The following is a 10,245-nucleotide window of genomic DNA, read 5'->3' on the forward strand; positions in this document are numbered from 1 at the left end:
TCCCTTTCATATTGTTCTTGAGGTGACTACGTTTTCTCAACCATTTTTCTTCGTTTCGAAATGTAATAACTTTTCCTATCATGTCACCTCTTTAGTATGGGATTAGCCCTTGCATTAACGGCCTAGTGCCAAGTAGGTTTTAAACAAAATGTATTAGGAGTGCAGTTTTGCCTCCTCTCAAGTTGGTATTTTTGGAGGCCATGTAATTGTCCTGTTTCTTCACTGAATAGGCCTCAGTAGGTTGGGTATTTTTACCCCTGTGTTATTGTAATTGGAGGACAGCTTAAAGGTGGAGTTCGGTGTGGCCTTTGATAGGCTTGAATTTTGAGAGCGGGTTTGCTCTTTCTTAAAAGTTGATTTTGTGTGCCTCGAGGAGGCTTTATTAGGTAATTGGGAGCAAGTGCTCCTGGGCATGATTGGGGTTTTCTGCCCCTTTGTTGAATCCTATATTTGGGTAAAGTTGGGCTTACTGCTCAAGAATTGTGTGTCTGGCTCTCGGAGCCCAAATCTTGTAACACTGTAATTGAACATTCTCGGTTTGTTGTTAGGCTACTGTGTACCTGTTATATTTGTTATTTCTTGATCTTGAAAAGAAAAATATAACCTTGTTAAATTTTAAAATTTAACTTTAATTTCGTAGATTGAGTCCTATCATCCCAGCACCTTCTTTGACCTCTAACTACCACGGATAACTCCGTAACAGGAACAATACCATCTCGCAAATGATATAGAGTACAGGTCTTTGTAATAATCCTAACTGCGGCACAATTCATAACACAAGATCGTGGAACAACTTGAAGGAAATTGAAAATTAGGTAAGTAAACAGTCAATCTCATAAAAAAGTATATTTTCTGTATGACTATCAATCATGTGCACTGAAATGAAGGATCAAACCCTGGTATCTGCTAAGCCATTTTCTAACCATTTCCATTACCTGACGATGGCTAATCAAATCATTTATATTACCTCAAGAGAGGTTTCCTGTGTTGACCCTGGCTCTGTTAACTCTGATTTAAATTCTTCTTTCAGAGCTATCACTTCTGATGCATGTTCAATATTTTCCTGTGGAAAATAAGATATATTAGGTATGCTCATAACACATGTCTACAAATACAGTCACGAATAAATAAGCATGTGAATTCACTAATTTCCAGTATTACAGATACTTTCAGAATTTCACTAAAGTTTAAAGAAGATTTCTACCAGCAGAGATTGTTATAACCAAAGGCTGCACTGAGAACGGTGTTACTATTCTTGCTCACTCCTCATGTCAGAGAAAGGATGAGATTGAGAACAAAATATAAAATGCGAAACATTTTTCAGCCATTACTTACTTACTCCTTGATGCGACGGTCCTTGCACATCCTTGGTCTCCACAACAATCTATTTTTTAGCCATATCGGAAGATATTCTACCAGGGATGGAATTGGGGCTATCTCACACAGAATTTGGAAGGAAGCAGCCATAGGCATGGACACTAAATTTTATGATGTGCTTTCATAAGTACAATCATATCAATTAAATCTTGAAAGTTGTTTGAACCATTAGAAGTTCTAAATAATGTTTTGTTCTCAGCCTAGAGTTTCTTCATAGACAGATTAAAATAACTGAAATAATGGAATCACATTCTGTACTCTGGTTTTGCTGAGATCACAGGGGCTACATAAGGCATTAAAAGAGTTCTGTTTTAAACAGCTTATTTCAATACTTCCAAGTGTAAAATTTTAAAAAAAAAAACATGAAACAAGCAGGCATACCACAGTCTTATACCAGCAAAAGATGTGATGTAGCCCAAACTCAAAGCAACTACAAATGAAATATTATACTACTACGAGCATGTTATGAGTGTTCTGTGAAGAACTGTGGGGATGAGGACACTGTCAGTGGAGAGTCAGCAGTGTTGGAGTGTACATCTGCAGTTTCAGAAGATCTTTTATGATATACTATGAGACAATTAAATTTCTCACTTGAATTCATAAAACCTTAAGTAAAATTCTATCAAGAATAAAATTTACTGTGTCCACCTATTCAATACAATTATATTCTGTAGTGATTAAATCCTACATGAGTTACAAACACTAATTAGGAAAATGTTTCACCCTACTTTTGGGCATCTTCAGCCTAATAATAATCTTAAGGTCAAGTCTTTGAACCTACAAGTTAAAACTAAACACAAAGGTCTCATGCTAAAAACATTTTTATAAAAAGTTGTGCTTTAGGTGATATTTACATAGTTTACAATGTGTACATTGTTTCAAACCCTAAATTTGTGACAAGGTAGCAATTAAAATTATCTTATAATGACTAGAAATTGTCCAAAGCATAAACTGGAACTTCTACTGCATGGATGAAAGTTTATGCAAATGTGTTCACATTGACTAGAAATTGACCACAGCATAAATTGGATCTTCTCCAACTGAAGGGATGTAACATTAGGTTGAAGGTTTACACTGTTGTGTTCGTTCAAAGGTGGTTATGGTCACCTTTGTTGTAAGTACACAGTTACAAAACTGGAACCGAGGTATAATGCCGATCTTGTTGGGTTTGAATATTCCTTTAGAAAGAAACATGGTTGGATGGTGATATTTTATAGGTTACAACATGTATGTTGGAACATGTTGTTAATATCATTCATTAGACAGGTGCTCATCTGATAAAATATTTCCTGGAATTTTGTGCCATTCTTGTCAGATTAATGTTCCCGTTGGTGCATTGTTCAACTTTTGGGAGGATTCATGAGTAATGTCTGAAAGTGAATAAGAGAAAAAGAATGAATTTAGAATGTTGAATGTAGGGCCCACATAATAATTGGAAAGTGTTATAACCCTTAAAAATGGACGAACTTACTTGTCCAGTCAGACGTTAGCTGGATCCACTTGTTCCGTTTGTGTCTGAACTACTAACCTTGTTACTTCCAGTGAAGTATTGATGTGGTAACGGAGGGGTGGAGCGTAGAGGGGAAAGGGGAGTGGGTTTTAACCTGTGCGCATGTGTTATTGCCTGAAAGGCATTACTCGAATTGGATTGGGCAGGCCCAGCATTAGGCGTGGTAATTGGAGCGCATACATGCTGTGACTGAAACATACTGGAGACTTTATTCTGACTTACAGCCTGGATTAACCTTGGAGTTGCCTCATATAATGGATCTTTGTTTTCAATGATGTCATTACGATTTTTCTGTTGTTATAAGTTTGCTCCAAATAAATGTACAAGTTTTCCGTCTCACTCAAAAACTTCCCCTTACCTAGGCTTCTAACGATTGTCAAATCCTTTTCTATTGAGGTGAATTTATGTCCCGTTTCCCTCATATGCTGGCTCATGGCTGTATACTTGTTATGTTTGGAAGCATTGTAATGTTCCAGATACCTTGTGTAAAAGCTTCTCCCTGTTTGACCAAGATACGTGAACCTACACAGTGTACATTTTAACCTATAGACACCAGATTTTGAGTAAACATTGTTATTATTGTTAACTTTATTGTGGTTGAGGAATATGTTCTGGTTATTATTTACCATCCTGAAGGCTATGTTGATGTTGTGTTTTTTTTTAACATTACTGATCTGATGAATAGCTGGGCTGTTACACAGAAATGTGGCATAGCTATTTTTCTTTGATTTCTCTGGGAATAGGTTGGAAGATACCTCAATTTTGATCTTATTAATTAACCAATTGATTATATTTATTTTAAAACAATTGGAATGAGCTAACTATTTTATGTACTTCAGCTCTCTTTTCAAACTTTTTGACAAAAGAGGAATTTTTAGTGCCCTATATATTAGACTATGATAGGCAGCTAGTTTTTGTGTCTTAGGATGCAAGGATGAATCTTTAATAGTTATGGGTGAATGATAAGGTTTCCTAAAAATTTGAAATTCAAAAGTGTTATTCAAGCGTGTAACTGTTAAATCTAAAAAATTTAAAGAATTAATGATCTTGTCCTCTTTGGTGAATTTTATATTAGGATCTATTTTGTTTAGTGAAACTAATATATCATCACTATTAGTAATGTCCTTATTGATGATCACGAAAGTATCGTCAACAAATCTTAGCCATAAACAAATAGCCTTTATTTGTGAAAAAAAATTGTATGTTCTATCGAATCCATGTAAATATCTGTTAGAATGCCAGAAAGAGGGTCCCCCATAGCTAGGCCTTTCTGCTGATAATATTTTGCATTAAAGGAGAATTATTGTTTAGAACAAAATGTAATATCTTCATAAATTCCTTAATTGCCATTTCACTAAGGCCGCTGTGTTTATTGATGTTGTCATGGATAATTTTAATGGCTTCTTTGGTAGGAATGCTTGGAAACATGTTCGTGACATTGTAAGAACATAAAATATGGTTGCGTTGCAGCTCAAATTTCTTCAATATTTTGCAAAAATGAATTGAATTTCTTAAGGGGGATTTATTGTTGAAAACATAATGCTTTGTTACAAACATATGTATGAACTTTGATACTTTATAGGTAGGGCTATTCATACAATTTATAATGGGATGCATTGGGGTGTCCTTCTTATGAAACTTCGGCAAAGCTCTGGTGGTAGAGATATTGGGGTTCATGTTGAAAAGTCTTTGTTGCTCCTGTATTGAATAGGTGGGCACAGTAAATGTCATTCTTGATAGAATTTTACTTATTGTTATATTCAATACGGAACAAAATGAGATTAATTACTTGTAATTTCATAAAACCTTTTCGGCACTAAACGGGGGGGAAGGACAGTGATCAAAAGCTTATGTTCTAATATAAGTTAACTTACATATAGAAGTGAATTAAAGTATCAAGTTCTAGAACGTACTGACTTAACACATTCAATATAAAAGAGAACAATAGCTGAACTAAGGAATGGATGAAAAGGATGCAAAAAAAGGAGAGGGAAATAATTACAAAAGTGAAAGAAAAATGTTTGTTTAATGTGTCTTGTGTCCTTAAAGTGTCAGAGCCCATTAAAAAGGGCCATTTTCAAGAAACTTTTCTCAGAAATCATGCATTCTTGAGCCCTTAGACATGGTTCTCTCTATATATATACATAGGTGGACACAGTATTTGAGGAATGAAATGAGCTAACCACTATCCTGCCTTTCTAAATGAATTCAACATCTGAGCAATAGTTATTTTGAGAGAACGTACATTCAGATTTTGAGGTATTATATCCCTCATATGCCATAGGCAAATCTGCTCTTTCCTTAACGCATATCTTCCAGGAAAATTGTGGATGTAAGGGTAACCCAGAATAATCACACCTGTCTTGACATATTGTTTAGAAGACTGGTGTATCCAGTCTCAAAAACACTAACAAAAGATTTGTGATTTAACATCTTCTACACTGAATTATGATAGGAGTAATTATTTTTAACATGTGGTGCTAATGGTGGTGCAGCAGTGTTGGAAGATATTAGTTTAAAAAAAGTATAATGGGCCAACCATCCTCTATTATAATCAGTGGGGAAGAATAGAAGAGGTGCAACACCTAAACCGAAGTAATTTCAATATTGACAGTAAAAAGTACAGACTAATCCAACCCCAACCTTAGGTTCCTAAGATTTGGCAGCTTTGTGTAGGGCTTTGTGGTGTATTCCCAGACACAGAATCCAAACAGAGTCGTACTACGCATAGATGCTCATGCAGCAAATGGTGACTGCTGGTGCTAATGTTGAGGAAGCACACAGAAAATTATGCCCCTGGCAAACTTTTTCAGCTATTAAGGGTTAATTTCTGACCTCCATAAAGTTATCTATAATGAAACTTACAAGTGATGCAGTTGTTGTTCCTTCAAGCCATGCTGGTTCCTCTTTGACCTTTACTTCCAGCTCCATATTATTTCCAATGACCTTACACTGAAACATATGCCAGAAAAATATATTACCTTATTGCTGTCATTGCTACTTATACTGTTTGTCAACAGACTACGCAACAAGCTTGTAATTTTATATGACCATCAATATTATGATCATAACAAAAAACTCAAAATTTTACATGAGACATGTTCTATCAATATGATCTTCAAGAACTTCTGATAACACGGCCTTTCAAAGGCTTCAACTATGTTTTTCTCGGCACCCGTATTATATATGTTTCACTTCCATACAGTGTCCCAATCCATACTCAGTGTAAACATAATTATTAAATTTTTCAATCCACTGAACCTAAAAACGTGCATTGATAAAAAAGTAGTCAGGGAGAGGAGAGGAACCAATTATGAAAGCCATGAATGAAAAGTGAGTAAGTAGTGTGAATACTATGAAAGGACAAACAAACAGGTGGCAGAAACAATCAGAGCTTACACGCGCTCGCAGATTTAAACATCACAAATAACTGTGAGAACACAGTTTAAGTTGTAGAAAAATTGACACGAATTTCTATGCCGTAACAGGCTATCCCAAAACATAGATGCAGAGGATACTAATACGAAACCTTGGTTTCATGTGGAGAGATGAAATGGAAGCCCAAGAACAGTATACTGTATGGAATGAAGGAGATAGAGGAATATGGAATGAAAATAAGTGTGGAAAAGTGCACGATAGTAGTGGTGATGAGAGGTAATAGAGAAGTGAGAATATTGAAGTTAATGGAAGACCATTAGAAGATGTGGAAAGCTTCAAGTATTTGGGGAGAATAATTGCAGAAGACAGGAAAATAAATTAAGACATTGGAAAGAGAATTGAATAAGCCAAACAATTTTACCAATGTGTGAGAAGTATTGTCTGTAACTGGGATGTCCCAAAGGAATGCAAGAAAAATTTGCACCCAATGTATTACGCACCAATTTTGACATAAGCATCAAGCACATGGACAACAACAAGATGAAAGCAGAATGCAAAAGGCCAAGATGAAATTCCTTAAAGAAATAATAGGGAGGGCATGAAAGAATGAATCAGAAACATAGAAATCAGGGAAAGAATTGGATTCCCTGATCTGAAAGGTAAGATAGAGACCCATAAGCTGAAATGGTAATGGACACATGATGAGAATAGAAGAGGATAGAGTTCCAAAGTAAGTATTTATAGAAAAAGTAATAGAAGAAAGACATCAGGGAATGCCCAGAAAGGGGTGAATGGATATGGTAAGGAGAGTACAGAGAAGAGTGTTGTAAAAGTAGAAAAAATATTCGAGGAAGGAAGGGAGTGGTGGAGAGAGAAAAACTGAGGTGGTTCTTGATTCATATTTCAACCCAAAAGACTGAAAATGGAAAATGAAGAAAATTCTGTTAAAATGAAGACAAGAATTTATACAATACTGCTATCAGCTCATTTCATCGAACAATGCCACCAACCTTTACTTCAGTGTCCTTTCTTTATTTTTCTGTCCATGTCATGTCTAATGACTAGGGCCCGGATTTTTTGGTTTTAAACTATTTTATTCCTTGCTAGCTAACTGCAGTATTTTAACTTACTTATCCATTTCATTACCATTGGAGTAAATTACTCGAATCTTATGAAACCTAAAAGTAACTAAATAAGATGTTAAAACCTAAAAAAAAACTAAATAGGCTATTCAAGACAGTATTACGTTATTTTGAAATAGATACCAAATATTAATGAAATTGAATGATTTTTTTTAAATGAACATTATGCACGACTTTTTGAAATGACTTCATGCATTGGAACTGGAAGTGGTTTGTAAGTAAAACTAGTGAGAGCGAAACAACGTGATACGATACTATTCCACTAAGGTACAGCACAAATCAAGAGACAACCCCCTGGCGTTCACTGACCTGTATCTAGCAGGTACAAGCCCGCCTAACTCTCCAGCTTCAGTGCATCTCTCATTGTGTACGGTCGATTACCACCAGCTACGGCTGTTTAGCTCTATACACATTATTATGCGACAGACTAAAATTTTCCCTATAAATCAAGTTATTATTGAAGGCAGTTTAAGAAGCTTACGCATCTCAGAAGTAGCGATGCCTAAAGGCAAGTAATCACTTACTTTACGTCGCACCGACGCAGATATGTCTTATGGCGACGATGGGATAGGAAAGGCCTAGGAATGGGAAGGAAGCGGTCGTGGCCTTAATTAAGGTACAGCCCCAGCATTTGCCAGGTGTGAAAATGGGAAACCACGGAAAACTATCTTCAGGGCTGCCGACAGTGAGGTTCGAACCCACTATCTCCCGATTACTGGATACAGGCCGCACTTACGCGACTGCAAAAAAAAAGTTTGAATGAATAGTATAACTTTAGTAATGATTGAAATGATGATAAAAAACTTAAACTATTTTGAGCTATTAAAAACTAAAACGTGGTTTTTAAGAACCTAAAAATCCGGGCCCTACTAATGACACAACCGAGTGGTGTTTACCAAAACACCCCTTGAAGGGAGATCCGTGTCAAACAATTGGTTTAAATGTTTAGCCGTTTTTATTATTCCTAAAGTGGTACGAAACTTGTCTGTGTTGAATACCTCGAGTAGTGCATCAGAGAATTCATTTCACCCAGTTTGTGATATTTTACTGTAAATGTAAACATACTGCACTAAAAATGAATACTACAATTTCTCCTACAGGTAATACAAGCTTTGTTCCTGTGGCCAATTGAGTCGACTTATACGCATTGCCAGGCAACAGATTTCTATGTAAACACATATCTATTCAGGAAACTATGATCAATTGTATTTTGTATATTTCAATGTAGGAGACAATACTGAATTGTGCCAAGTTTACTTGTTCTGGCCATCACAGGTTATTCTATTAATATGTTATTGGCTTTACTTTCAAGTAACTACCTTTCACATATTCTACAGCCAGAATTTATTCCTGAAGATTGTTCTTCCATTCCTGCAAACAGTTTAATGTTGCGCTTACAACTCCAAGAGAAAGGGACAAGATTAGGTATGCAGAGGCACTAATTAAGGTTAATTAATGATAAAATGGGGAAAGCACTGAAGCGTTTTTCAGGGCTGCCGATCCTAGGAGTCGATCCCATGCAAACTCACCGCCACTCGCCCCTGAAAATCTTTTACACATCAATAAATCAGAGAGGCAGCCTATTGTTACCTAAATCATCACGAATAAACACCGGATATAGCTGCTGTGGGGTAATGATGTGATACAGAAGAATCTCCATAACAACACTAATATAACAAGATACAGATATCCTAAATGCAAACCTCTCAAGATTTCGAACCCTACTACCATACGTCACAGTACACAGTGTAAAGAACAACTCAACATTCACAGAGTCACTATAAAATTGCACACAGAGGTAAATAACATACCAAAACAATAATTAAAATTACACACTACATATTGCAATTTCTTTCTGAAACTACCATCCGCATTTCCTCATCTGCGTAGCTGTTCAGAAAAAAATCCTCATTCCACTGAATTAGATATATACGATATATTTCTACTACACACAACTTGCCTGCACTTGCAACGGAAATGTTCGGAGTTTTCTAACAAGCAAGCTAGTTATATGTGTACTCATTTTTAATGCTCAATTAAATATAAAATGTAAGAAAATGAATAACATTAAATACTAAAAATATGTAGAATGCTGAAACTGAGAAAGATTAGTATTAACTTCTAATATTCTCAATTGAGATGTATACATTTCGCAAAAGTAAATTATTGAACTTGAACATTACCGACAATATGTCAGATGTTGTGGACACAGTGTAAAATTATAGAAATCACAATTCCTCAATGCAGAAAATCCGTAAATCACCTAACGGAATAAGGTGTAGAATTGGCTAATACGCGCCTTATACAACATACCAGCCACTTCGAAACAAAACCAGATCTTTGAATGTTGGTTTATCACTTAACACTCCGTTAGGCGCGCGGGCTACAGGTGTAGACTAGCCATTTTGTTTTCGCTCCCACTCCTAGGCTCGCTGGCCGTGTAGGGGGAGATCTTTCTTTGTTATGCTGCTCTCGGGATTTAGTGTGATCTGGCACTGCTTACTGAAGTTGTCTTTCGACAATCTCCCTTCAAAGTCTGTTGGGCTACAACTGTAGCCCGCGCGCCTATCTGTGTTATGCGAACAGTTACCGCATTCAAGTGATATCTACTGGTTTTAGTGATGAATTTCGTATTGTGAAATGGTTGCTTGAAGACTGTGAACTAGAGTCGGAGGTGGATGGTGATAGCGATGATGGGGAAGAGGATCACGTGAGAGACGAGATCCATAACTCTGACACGGAGTGAATTATAGATGACGAAGCAAATGTGATGGAGGATTCTGACGATATAACTTCCGAAAAAGAGGAACACGTGCGAGGCAACATGTTTTATTATGT

At 36.2% G+C, this 10,245-nt stretch overlaps 1 long non-coding RNA gene across 1 annotated transcript in view; it reads right to left on the reverse strand.

Moving 5' to 3' along the window:
* The window catches only part of LOC136886316 (uncharacterized), a 59,629-nt gene extending 53,795 nt beyond the window's left edge, over positions 1 to 5,834 (reverse strand). The window contains exons 1-2 of the long non-coding RNA XR_011019039.1: positions 5,753 to 5,834; positions 968 to 1,063 (exon numbers count right to left, since the gene is read on the reverse strand). This is a non-coding gene — a long non-coding RNA (uncharacterized lncRNA). The remainder of the gene's footprint in view (positions 1 to 967; positions 1,064 to 5,752) is intronic.
* Positions 5,835 to 10,245: the final 4,411 nt, after the last annotated feature.

Source organism: Anabrus simplex, chromosome X (assembly GCF_040414725.1).
Source record: "Anabrus simplex isolate iqAnaSimp1 chromosome X, ASM4041472v1, whole genome shotgun sequence".
Taxonomy (NCBI): domain Eukaryota; kingdom Metazoa; phylum Arthropoda; class Insecta; order Orthoptera; family Tettigoniidae; genus Anabrus; species Anabrus simplex.